We start from the raw sequence: 12,912 nt of genomic DNA, 5'->3' as shown, positions 1-12,912 counted from the left end.
CGCACAGCAGCTTTCTATTCTTCAAAATATCTAGAACTGTGCTTGCACATACTTCAGTACAAAACGTCATGCTGCACTTTGGTGGCACGGCATCTTTTAGATGCTGCACACTCCATTCTCTTGTGTCGCTGCAAATTAAAACATGGGGGTCAATTAAGTGCCCTCCTTTGCCTCACCCAACAGCAGATGTAAGCATTGGTTACACACCGTATGTCAAACTCTATAGTGTTTTGACATACGGTTTTACTAGCACTTTCTGAACGTCAAATAGTAACCACCCTTATATTAATTTTATTTAAATTTAGAATTTTAGATTTATTTTATATTAAAATTAAAGAGAATAAAAAAGTTGGACATGGGAAACAAATGTAGAAATGGCTTTTACTAAGCACATAAAGTATACAGTTGTGCTGATAATATACTTGATGCTTCTGCAGATTGGGGCAATAACTCCAAGAACCTTATTGAGTAGAGGAGGATTTTAATAAGTCATTAACGTACATTAACGTTGCATACACTACTAATATAAAAAAAGAAACAAATCACTATCTATCATGACTAACTAGCCAAGAAAAAACAACTGCCTGGGTGTGGTACTACAGAACAGAAAGAGAAAGTAATTAACTAGATCAAGTAATATGTAAACTACAATAAACACTATATAGGTCTAATTTTACCCATCTCTGTGCATCACCACAACAAATCATACCCAATGCTAGAATGTACAATAAGGAAATGGTTGTTCCCTTCACCTGTCACTAACCAGTGTACCAAAAAAAGTGATAGTGACTATTACTATCATTTTACGCAACTTTTCAGGTACCTCACACTTTTTATTCCAAGACACAAGTAACAGTCATAAAACCAACAGCTCCAGCACAACCAACAAAACCATCTAGTATTCTCCACCTAAAGTGCCAATGGTAAAGTTAGACAACCTAATATCAACATAACAGTATTACCATAAGCTAACATTTTCTGACAACGCTTTCCTAGCATGTATGGGAAGCTTTTACCATGCTTTCCAGAGACATGTCTCACAAACATGGAAAATTAAATAACACTTCATGCACAATGATACACAAGTAGTAAGATGGTGGACAGTAAGCTACCTTCATATCACAGGATACGCTCCTCCCAAACAACAAGTTTCTTCTTTCTGAACCACTTCGTAGTGATTTTCTAAGCATGACTGGAAAAACCAGTCATTTTACATATTGGCTGCAACCCTTACATTGCTTTCCTGAACAATAGGCACACTAGGAGTGGGTTTTTTTTTATAAGGAAAACTCAATAAACCTTCTATTCAGAGCTCCCTCGTGGATATGTGATCCACTGTTGATGTAAACCCTCCAAGCAAGGGTTCAAGTACAGGTGTTTGTTGACTCCTCTCAATAATCAACTGAAAGTAATGGCAATTATATGAAATACAAATATGACTCAAAATACCTTAAAAATATAAGTATATGGGAAACATTCCTACAAAATGGACCCATGTACCTGAATATAAAATAGGATCAGTTATTAACAGACGTAAAGATCTTGTAAAGGGCCCTATTTGCAAGATGTAATAAATATGTAAGGAAATAGACGTTTCATACATGAGGTTAAGTGCCACATACTGCATACTGATCCAGTCAAGTCGCAATGGTGAAAAAAAAACCGCTTAGTGAGGCCCAGTCACACACCAATGTTGGTTTTAGGGTCAATGAGTTTACAGAGTATATACAGTTCACACAAATCTTACATTTATTCTCTTTTTATAGAGACGTTATAACCAGGTAGAAAATCCTAGGTAGATTAAGATGGTGGTTCAGGAATTTGATATAATTGTCTAAAGATGTGAAAAGTTTTATATGAGGAAGGGTATTCCACGGTGTGCAGACTGAAAAAAAATAAAAAAAGTCCAATAATGGGGAATTGGAGCAAGCAATTTGCATGAGATGTTTTGAGACAAGGGAAGAGATTGGTTGGTGCAGTCTTGTTAATGGCTTTGCTTGTTAGTAGATGTATTTTATATTGGACTCTGTAAGGTACAAACTACCAATGTACAGACTGAGAGCGGAACAGCAGTAGAACATTTTGTGAGGAAAATGATGTTTTGAAGGGTGAAGTCTGATTAGAAGAAGAAAAGAATTGCAATAGGCAACTGAGAGATTATGAGAGCCTTACAGTTTTTACAGTGTCTTGCGTGACATATGTACATATTCTGGAGACGTTTTAGATGTATGCAACACGATTTGGACACAAAATGGATGTGGGGAACAAAAGACAGTTTTGAGTCACGCTTGAAGAATAGAGTTTATTATACTATTCATGAAAGATGGGTACACACATAAATGTCAGCCAACATTGTAGCATGCATGGCCAATAGAGTGTAGTTTCTGTCCAACTGAAAACCAATCCCAATGGATCATAATTGAATGGACAGGGTGAAAATCTGGTAAGTAAGGCTGGCATTACCTATCACATCACCTATTTGAATTACGCTGTGGGGGTGTCAGTCTTTTTCAGCTACTACGTTTTTATTTAATTATTGTAGGTGGTACATAATCATGGAATGTATAACACAACGTGAACATTTAATTATTGTTAAAGTGTATATTACCTTCTTCTGTTAAATATTATCAAATTTTTCCGATTTCATTTAAATTTTTCTGATTGATTCCTTTGCATTAACATTGTAGAGGAATTTAACATTACAATAGAGGAATAGCTCTTTAGTTTCTTCAAACGCCAAAAGTCAGCATTGGGTCCTATGACAGGTACTTTAGATTTGCTAGAAATAGACAATAAGAGGTACTTTCACCACTCCTCTAGAGCAAAGTTTGCTTTTGAGAACTGATATTGCTTTTGTGTCCACGCAAATAAATTCCCTCTGTAGCCTCAACTGCCACCCCATGATCCCAATTTTCATCAACCCGAACATTCAACCTGGATGAAGCCTCTTGACCGTTGGACCCTGTCTAGCAAGTGGCATTTAGAATTTTACGACGAAACAAGTCAGACTTTTCACTTTTTAATAGGTGAATAGACATTTCCAGACCCAAGTGAATGGATTCAGAGATATTCTCTATATTCTATTGGGAATACATAAGCTGTTTGTATCACACTGCAGCGCACAGACTACCAGCTGAGATGGGAAAGTCTGTGATTGAGAGAACACACACGCTGGTATAAGCAACTTGAAGGACACATCACCTGATATTTGTGGCTTCAGGAGAAATAGTTTCCCAACACTGATCCAGAGAACGGACTCCTGGATGTTGATGTCCACCAGCTAATACATCTACTTGGGAGCCGATGCACTTGAGAGTTTGAATCGGGTACTTCCCGACATTTTTCCAACATCTGTGTTGATAACAGGACACTATAATAAATTTTCCATCTGCCTGTGGGACATTATACCCAGAGAGCTCACGTAGTTGCGAATCTTAGTTAAAACAATATCTGCATCTTTCTATTTTGCTAAATGTCATATTGAAATTACAGTATATTACAGGATATCTACATCCTACTGTGAAATAAGGACGACTAATCATTTGGGGCGATCAGTTCTCAGGTGAGATTGAAGATCATTATACAGTCATGACCAAAAGGTTTGAGAATGACAAATATTGCTTATCACAAATTGCTGCTTCAATGTTTTTAGACCTTTTTGTCAGATGTTGCTATGGTATACTGAAATAAAATAACAAGCATTTCATAAGTTTCATGACCATTACATTAGGTTTATGCAAAGAGTCAATATTTGCAGTGTTGACCATTCTTTTTTGTAGGCCTCTGCAATTCGTCCTGGCATGTTGTCAATCAACTTCTGGGCCACATACTGACTGATGGCCGCCCATTCTTGTCTAATCAATGCTTGGAGTATGTCAGCATTTGTGGGTTTTGTTTGTCCACCTGCCTCTTGAGGATTGACCACAAGTTCTCAATGGGATTAAGGTCTGGGGAGTTTCCTGGCCATGGACCCAAAATTTCAATGTTTTGATCCCTGAGCCACTTAGTTATCACTTTTGCCTTATGGCAAGGTGCTCCATCATGCTGGAAAAGGCTTTGTTTGTCACCAAACTGTTCTTGGATGGTTGAGAGAAGTTGGTCTTGGAGGATGTTTTGGTACCATGCTTTATTTAGTGTGGTTAGGAGATTATTGTTGTATTGTGTCTGAATAATTTGGTTCAGTTTGTCTATATGTTTTAATAAAGTTTAAAAAGTTTTTAATATTTTCATGAACTAATCCGTATTATTGGCATTCTAGTTTCCAGTGCTGCTATTTGTGTTTGGTATCTATAGAATATGATATACCTATAGTATGGAGCTTAAGACATACATTATAAAGCATTTCAAGTCTTTTGGGAAAATATGGGAACCATTGGTCATGCACTTTAACATCCGCTTACCCCATGTGATTTAACAGGAAGCCCTTAAGTTTTTGACCAATGATTTGTGAAGCCTACCCTTCATTGACCTGACTCACCCTCCTCCAGACTCCCATTCACGGTCCTAAACTTTCACCTCATTCTCCCCTCTAACTTCCTCATAAAAAAAATCTCCTAGTTGACAGGCACTCCATGGCTCCCCTGATGAGAATGTAGATGATTGATCGAACAATTGCATTTTATGCCATATATTCATTGACTATTCGAAGATTTGTTTTATTATGCACCTGTCTATCTTGACACAATTTTAATAAAAAAAAAATCCTACAGTCAGAAAGTGTAAATGACAGTGAGTCAGCTCTTCCCTCCCTATATACTACAGAGACAAAACAAAGAATCTCCACATTCCCAAGCAATTTTTAAAGATGCTTTCAAAGAAATTGGGTAAAAACCAAGCTGAGCTGATATGAGCTGAACAAATTGCTAACCCTCAGAATTACGTACAGTCCAAAAATCTTGAAAGAAAGGTTGGAGTTTAGATGCTTTGGTGGGATGGCAATACACAACTGGACAGGTGCCATGTTACTGTTAAAGCTTTCCCCTCATTTTTTGTTGTAGCAAATTTTCTGCCATAACTAATTACTGGATAACACAAGTGTGAACAAAACACTTCAGTTATATAACATGTGTTTTAACATACTGCCCAATAGCAGGCTTAGCTGTTCTTTAGTTGTAATTTTCTACTGTGCAGTGTTATGATTAAATGTGTCATACTTATGTAGAAATCAATTTCCTAAACCAAAGCTTTTAAAGAGATGTGGCCTATATACACAGTATTGGAAAAAGATACACAAACTCAGGTAAACATAATATACTTTGTGACAGCCAGCTCCAATTTCTCAATGCATACATTGATACAAAACTGTTAGTAAATCAGGCATATTCTTTAAACTCAACAACAAAATGTTGACAGGTTACCATTAAAATATACATACAGATATTAAGAGAAATTCTTAATCAAGTTAATCAGCTCTCCTACAGTTAATAGCTCATAACCAATCACATACTCTGAAATCATAAATTATCCTTCCAGATCATCACCTGACCTTTCACCTCAAGATGCTGTCAAAATGACACCGAAACATATAGCAGTAACTACAGCTCTAAGTAATTAGCCACTTCCTCATACCACATCACCAGCCCAAACAAGCCCTGTGGTCCACCTAGTCTTCATTTACCCCTTTGCCCCTACATATCACCACAACCATTATACTCTATATTAGGCTTAGGCAGTCCACGGCTCTCTAGTTGCTGATCAACTACACGTAATACCATGTCCCATCAGTTAGAGCTTGCTGGGACTTGTAGTCCAACAACACATACTTAGCGCAACTCTATAATGGACACATCTTGCTACCCCGTCAGGACCACATACCCCCCTCTACCTATATATAACAGGTCACAGCACACAGGTCTCACCATGGATGTCGTGGCTCACTCTGCTTCCGGGACACTTACTCTTCAGCTTCCATTCACAAAGTACGGTAACACGGTTCCGCCAGACCAACCGCACAGCAGTAGAAGTTTCCTATGTCAAGAGAAAAACTCCCAGTGTATTTGTTTACAACTCTTTTTTTTCACTGATACTTCCGGTCTTTGGAGCCCGTGTACCCTAGATTTCCGTTCCTCGCTGTCACTTCCTTCTTCCCGTCGCCATTTTGATTTTATACGAACTTCCGGTTATTTTACATCACAGGGTGTGACGCTTATCACCATGGCAACGGCTGAGGTTTAAGCATTGTGACGTATTTGAATGTCAGAGATACATATTTGTGGTTCTCTACGTCCGATAAATCCATTAGTTGAGTCACAAATCCGGGCGGCATTACTCTAATGTCAGGGGATGCCTTTAACTCCCTCTAGTGATCAATACCTAGCTGCCATTATATTAATATACATAAACACGGGCAGCAGGCAGGATGAGCACAGGGAACGTCTTCCACCCGGATTTGGTGATTGAACACAACAGGCCAAGTGTGTTCTAAGTGGACACAACAGTGGGCTTCAGGGGGTAAGATGTGTACCAGGTGGGTGCCTGCATTGTGCACTGTTAGCTTTATGCACAGTTATCGTCTTTTGTTGGTAAAGTTACCATTCCCAAGGTAATGTACACCAAATCTGAGGCTACCTACGGTAATTGTGTTTACAATACACATGTAGCAAGCTGGCATATTATTGTCTATAGTGCACCAATCGTATTGCACAGTGCTATACAGAAAATATGCAGACATTCACATAAATACCTGTTACTTTGGAGTTTACATCCAAATTTGCTACTACTCACAGATTAGGGTCCATTTTTGTCAGAAGCCAATTAACCTATCAGTCATACTTGCCCACTCTCGCTGAATATTCAGAAGACTTCCAAACTCCAAGTAGGTCTCCCAGGAAAGCAGGTCATTCTCCCGCAACCTTCCCACTTGTTAGAGAAGTGGGCAGGATGAAAGCCTCCATGATGCGATTTGCGGTGAATCACGTCATTTGTCTTCCCCCCCCCCCCCTTGCCACGGCAAAACAGACAAACCACACAGGTCTGAATCTAACTTATAGTTGCCTATTTTTTATTTTGCCCATCCATGAGATCCAGGTGCTCCTGTGGAGGAAAGCATCATTTTGGCCCCTCCCTTCACTATGAAATGACACAATTGCAATGGAGGTCCCCATCCAGCCCACTTCACTACGAAGTGGGCAGGATGCGGGAGAATGGCCTGGCCAGAATTCAGAAGTCTCACGGACATTCCGGGAGAGTGGGCAAGTATGGTCTAACTCGGCTCAAGTGTTTTAAGGCAGCAATGGTGACCATTGTGTGACTGTGCTGCCTGTTATTGCCACAATTAATGATGTCGGTGGTGTGATATGATTAGAAGATTACATGGTTTATTTTTTAGCATATCAGGCTTTCTGCAACACAATGAGTTTTTTTCTCTTGCCAAATATGGTAATCGTAGCTTAACTGAAAAATATTGAGGCAATCATCAATATTTATTTATATAGCCCCAGAAAATTCCATAGCACTTTACAATTCCATTATTTGCAGTCTAATTTCAAACAGAAAATTCAGTAAGATAATGATTCCTACTGTTAACAGATTACAAAAGGTGGGCTGTGGATATTTCTTATATATATATTTCAAAAACTAACAAAAATATGGGCAAGCAGGAACAACTTATACAAGACAGGGTTGGACCTAGGAGCAGTCAGATTATAAAACCAATAAAGCTAAAATATAAATTGCCTTGGATAAAAGAACTACTATTAACTGTAGTTGCCAATTTTAGACCTCCCTTTTGGGAGATGTGAAGGGTACCACCTTGCATCATTATGGCCAGCTCAATGAAACCCGATGATTCTGATTGACTTATCACACCATGGTGGGCAGAGCTCGATCATGTAAATCACGGCTTCAAGGAGACTTGCAAAAGCGGTGGAGTCTGGGAGATCACCCACTGTTTGGAAATTTTTTCTCGGACAGTTTGTGAGTCAGAAAGTATCCTGGTAGCGTACAGAAATATGTAGTTTTATATATATATATATATATATATATATATTTTGTAACAAAAGGAGGCATTTAGCTGGCAATATGCAGAGAAAGCAGGGAAGTAGAGTAAAACATTGGCAGTTATGTACCTAGGTGGAGATTAAACCAGGTAAAAACATATGTGTAGTTTAAAATTGGTTTACTTACATGATTTAAAAGCTGCTTCCTCTCAGTAAACAGACAGGGTGGGTCTGATAGTCTAAACAGAGCCAGGGCTAGGCGTTTCCTTTTAAAGAGAAGGTGGGTGTGTCACCTGTCCATCAAGCTAGGCCTGTGGGAGGAGTGTCAGGTATAAAACCCTGCTTGTTTCATTGCTCAGGGAGATCAACGCTGGGCTAGCTGGCTGATCTGGACAATGTACAGTAAGTGTTGAGGGTCTCCATAATTGCTGTGCAAGTATACGGTGTCAAAACATTATTACCATCCTGACAATAAAGAACCATAAAAAGGAAGAAGTTGTACGTGTGTGCTTGTGCAGTATCTCTATCTCTATCTCTATCTCTAGAGGTTAGAGGTAAAGACATATGATCACTAAAATGGGACAGATGCACTGGGAAACAAGTGAATGGCAGGTATATAAGTCCTGTCATTTGTATTTTAAAACATCAGGGAGATTGTGTCTGAGGAAAAGCTTCTCAAAGTGTTTATCAGCTGTAGGAAAATGTGTTGAAGGTTTCTGGTGTTTTGTATGGAGAGAGAAGGGTGGGCTACATACATAAGGCCTAGCCGGGTCTTCTGGTTTGCCAGTCTCACAACATACTAATCAGGAGTTGCACCTGCAATGTACTGTTAAAAGGCTGCTAGGCAGTTCAGTGAGTCTCTCACTATCTGGGGAGGAGGTCAGATGGCTCCTGAGAGAAACTGCAAATTTGATCTGTAAGTCACATTGTTTGGTTTAAGTGAGGGACACTAGGTCCCTCACTCTAGAGAGGGAATATCTCTGTATTAGTTAGTAGCCAGACAACAAGAATTTTTGTTTATGTTTTGTTTACAAGCTGGTGAATAAAACTAGCCAAAGCACTGGACTTGTTTGATTTATCTGGCTGAAGTGCAACCGTCTACCCCAGAGGAAGGTAACCCCAATATGATCTTGTCACAGTGCACACTGCACCTTTGTAAGGCTGGGTACACATTACAGTGTTTTTAGCCGATTATCGGGCCAATCACCGGATACACGAGTGTTCGGACCAATATTGCATTGGTGTGTATACTTAGATGATGAATGAGGATTGTTTCAAATCACATATCTTTTCATTTAATTTTTAAACTGGACTAAAAATCTCATCCATCAATGGAACAACGTTGTTCCATTCCTGCAATGTGTACAATATGCACTCATGATTAGGATCTCCTAGAGCTTACAGAATCACAATCTTTTAAGTCGATGGTTATTACAGATGAATAGCACAGATAAGAAGGTAAATCGTATAAAACGTGTATAGTGTGTACACATGAATCGGCGTGCTGATCAGAACTTTTTTTTTTTTCAGTTGTTGGTAAAATCGTTATAGATAACATATTGGTCGACAATTTCTGTAGTTTGCACCCAGCCTAATTAAGTCATACTTAATATGCTAGTGATAATACTCATCAAGCTCTAATCTGCCAATAATAATGCCAATCGAGACCTTAGGATGGTAATTCCCTTTGAAATCTAATATGCTACTGATTGCTCCTTGAAAGATTTACTATGCCCGTTATTTTGCCCCAGAAAATTTAATATGGAAAGTATATTGCCCAGCAAGGTCTAATATTATATATTATTATCCTTTATTTATTAAGCGCCAAAATACTATGCAGTGTTTTACAGAGAATGTTTAATCATTCACAACAGTCTTTTTCCAAGTGGAGCTAACGTATATATGTACCAGTATATTTACTGCATACATGCCAACTCTTAAGATTTCTCTTCTCCCCCGGGAGAAGTCATATGACATGGGGTAGGAGGGGGCGTGGGAACATTGTCGCGTCACCATAGCCCCACCCACTATAAAAAGCCAAAATTAACGGCATTGAATGGAGGGGACGGGCCTTAGACATGATTAAGTACTGCCCCCTCCATTCACTGCCGTGAATTTTGGCAAATGTGGGAGCTTTGTCTACTCTTCCGGGAGTCCGTGAGGACTCCCCGAAATTCGGGAGCCTCCCTGGAATTCCGGGAGAGTAGGCAAGTATGATTTACTGTGAGAGGAAATCAGAGCACCCAGAGAAACTACACAAACACGGGAAGATAATACAAACTCCACTCCACAACGTTTGGAACCCTTTAATTTACATTAAGTTGAACCTATATCAGGAGTGAGTGTATATGGAGGAGTCGGGAGGTAAGGCTACAATGAAAGAGAAGAAATTAAATACAGAGGGAGGGTAAAAGTCTACAAGAGTCTGCTTTATAGCTGTCTAATTAAATATCATTCCTGTCACGGGCACTAGGAGTCTTTACCCAGGGATCACCAGGTGGTAGGCTTACCAGAGCAATGTAGATGGTAACAGGGTACTCTGGTAGCGGGGTGATCACGGAACAGGAAACAGCAGATGATGAGATGCTCAGGAAAGTCTATGACTAGCAGCACTGGTAATATGGAGGTAATAGTACACGAGGAACTGTAGGACAAGGACACGTGTAGGTAGTCAGTGGTCTGCGATAGCAAATTGTACCACTGCTATAGTGAGGAGGAATGTCCAACAGAAACGAGGAGGTGATGAGAGTCAGCGGTCTGCGGATAGCAAGTTGTACCGCTGTCTGAGTGAAGGGATGGAATCCAAGTGGAGGTATCCGGGGAGTCAGTGGTCTGCGATAGCAAGTTGTACCACTGCTATGTGAGAGGATACTGGAACAGGTGATACCGGAAACAGGGATCAGTGGTCTGCTACTAGCAAGTTGTACCCCTGAATATATATGTGAGGAGGTGCACGGGGAGAGACTGCAACACAGGATATACACAGGCACCTTATATACGATCCACAGTAACATGCACAATATATATATAAATGACTGAACAGGTCTGCAAATATAGGAAGTCTCTTGAAGCAGTCCAGCACAAGTTAACACAGTCAATGATGGCAATAGACTCAGCGTATAGCAGACTCCAGAGGAGAACCAACACAGTCCAGCAAGATATGCAATACACCAGCACAGTCAATGAGAAGTATGCATACCGTGGTTCAGAAGCAGGTAGTCAAATAGGAGTGCAGGGATACCTGAGCGGCAGGAGGCCGGCTGGATGAGAAGTCCCAGGATACCTGAGGCAGCGGTCAGTAGGTGCAGCGCACAGATAAGAAGACCAACAGGGACACGAATCCACAGGAATCAATAACACGTGGAACTGGACTCACGCAGAACCCAGGAGAGTGGAGATGATCCAGCAGAGGAGTAGTAGATGAAATATAAATCCAATGCAGACAGGAGGGTAGACCTGCGGGACACGTGAAGGCGTGGAGAGCGGATCAGCAGTAGATGGATGATAGCGCGGTCAGCAGCAGCAGGGCTCTGCGGTACACGGAGGTAACCAGTAGCAACCAATAGTTGTCAGTAGCGATGGCACACGGGATAGCAGAGCAGACCAGGAGCTGTTGATCACGGAGAGTAGTAAATGGCAATGAGAGCAGCAGTCTCGAGGAAACACAGAAGAGCTGAGAAGAGCCTGCAGTGCACAGAAGCAGCGGATAGGAATCAGCTAACTTGTCACGATGATGAACACAGGCGAGTTGTAGGCTGGAGGCTGTAGTGCACGGAAGCAGCGGGTAGACATCAGCTAACAATCCCGATGATGAACACAGGCGAGTTGTAGGCTGGAGGCTGTAGTGCACGGAAGCAGCGGATAGACAACAGCTAACAGTCACGATAATGAACACAGGCGAGTTGCAGGCTGAAGGCTTGAAGTGCACGGAGGCAGCGGATAGGAATCAGCTCACTGACTTGATGAGGAACAGGTGAGTGGATGTAAAGTAACGGTTGGAGTGCACAGAGGCAGCGGGTAGGAACCAGCAAACAGTCACAATGAAATATAATAGCGATGAAGTGGATTAGAGGACTGAAGTGCACGGAGGCAGCGGATAGGAATCAGCAAACAGTCACAATAATAAGTAGTAGCGTTGAAGTGGTTTGGAAGACTGTAGTGCACGGAGGCAGCGGATAGGAATCAGCTAACAGTCACGATGATATAGTTGATGGTAGAAGTGGTATGGGGACCACAGTAGTAGAAGTGGTTTGGAAACCACAGAGGTAGAAGTGGTTTGGAAACCACAGGAATCAGCAGCGCTGAAAACACGAGGAATACAGGAACACCTTCAGAGACTCATAGGGAATGAGACTCCAAGATCAGGCAACGTGGTGTTGACCACAGGTGCTTAATATAGGGAGTGTTGCCTGATCTGCCAATTGAGTTAAAGGGACATACACAGAAGTATAGGAAAGGGCTGCGCATGCGCAGACCCTCAGGATGGAGGACGGCCACGGTTCCTAAATGTCCGGGAAGAGGCACTCACGGTACGGTGAGTGACAATTCCATTGACTCAAATATCTTCATGATGCTGGATTGCATACTTTCATTTAGGGATTCAATATACATTTTGTATAGACTTTCTGAACTCCTTTTTTTTTATATCTGGGAGACTAGCTCTCCTGTCAATATAAAGTGTATCCAATAGTAAAGAAGGAGAAAAGGATTCCCAATTCGTTAGATTATGGTAAATATAATTGTTAATATCAGTTGATGTTAGTGGTAGGTAAGTCTGATAACCAAGTTTGTGAACAGGAATGCCACTTTGTATTTCTTTAGCATAACTTTGAAGCTATCATTTATAAAGACAACTATTTTATTCCAAAATGCGCTCATTTTAAATAACGAGCGGGCTCGGATTATCTCAATCCGAGCCCACCCGAACAGTGCGGATCCGAGGGCGATCCGAGCACTGTTCGGGTATTTCCGGCGA

The 12,912-nt window shown here is 40.8% G+C and overlaps 1 protein-coding gene across 1 annotated transcript in view; it reads right to left on the bottom strand.

Moving 5' to 3' along the window:
- Nucleotides 1-6,096, bottom strand: part of SBNO2 (strawberry notch homolog 2) — a 57,172-nt gene extending 51,076 nt beyond the window's left edge. The window contains exon 1 of the mRNA XM_075205884.1: nt 5,859-6,096. The gene's annotated coding sequence lies outside the window, so the exon portion shown is untranslated. The remainder of the gene's footprint in view (nt 1-5,858) is intronic.
- Nucleotides 6,097-12,912: the final 6,816 nt, after the last annotated feature.

The sequence above is a fragment of the Mixophyes fleayi genome, chromosome 1 (genome assembly GCF_038048845.1).
Source record: "Mixophyes fleayi isolate aMixFle1 chromosome 1, aMixFle1.hap1, whole genome shotgun sequence".
Classification (NCBI taxonomy): domain Eukaryota; kingdom Metazoa; phylum Chordata; class Amphibia; order Anura; family Limnodynastidae; genus Mixophyes; species Mixophyes fleayi.
The sequence above is the reverse complement of the archived record's forward strand: the minus strand, read 5'-3'. Positions and strand labels throughout refer to the sequence as shown.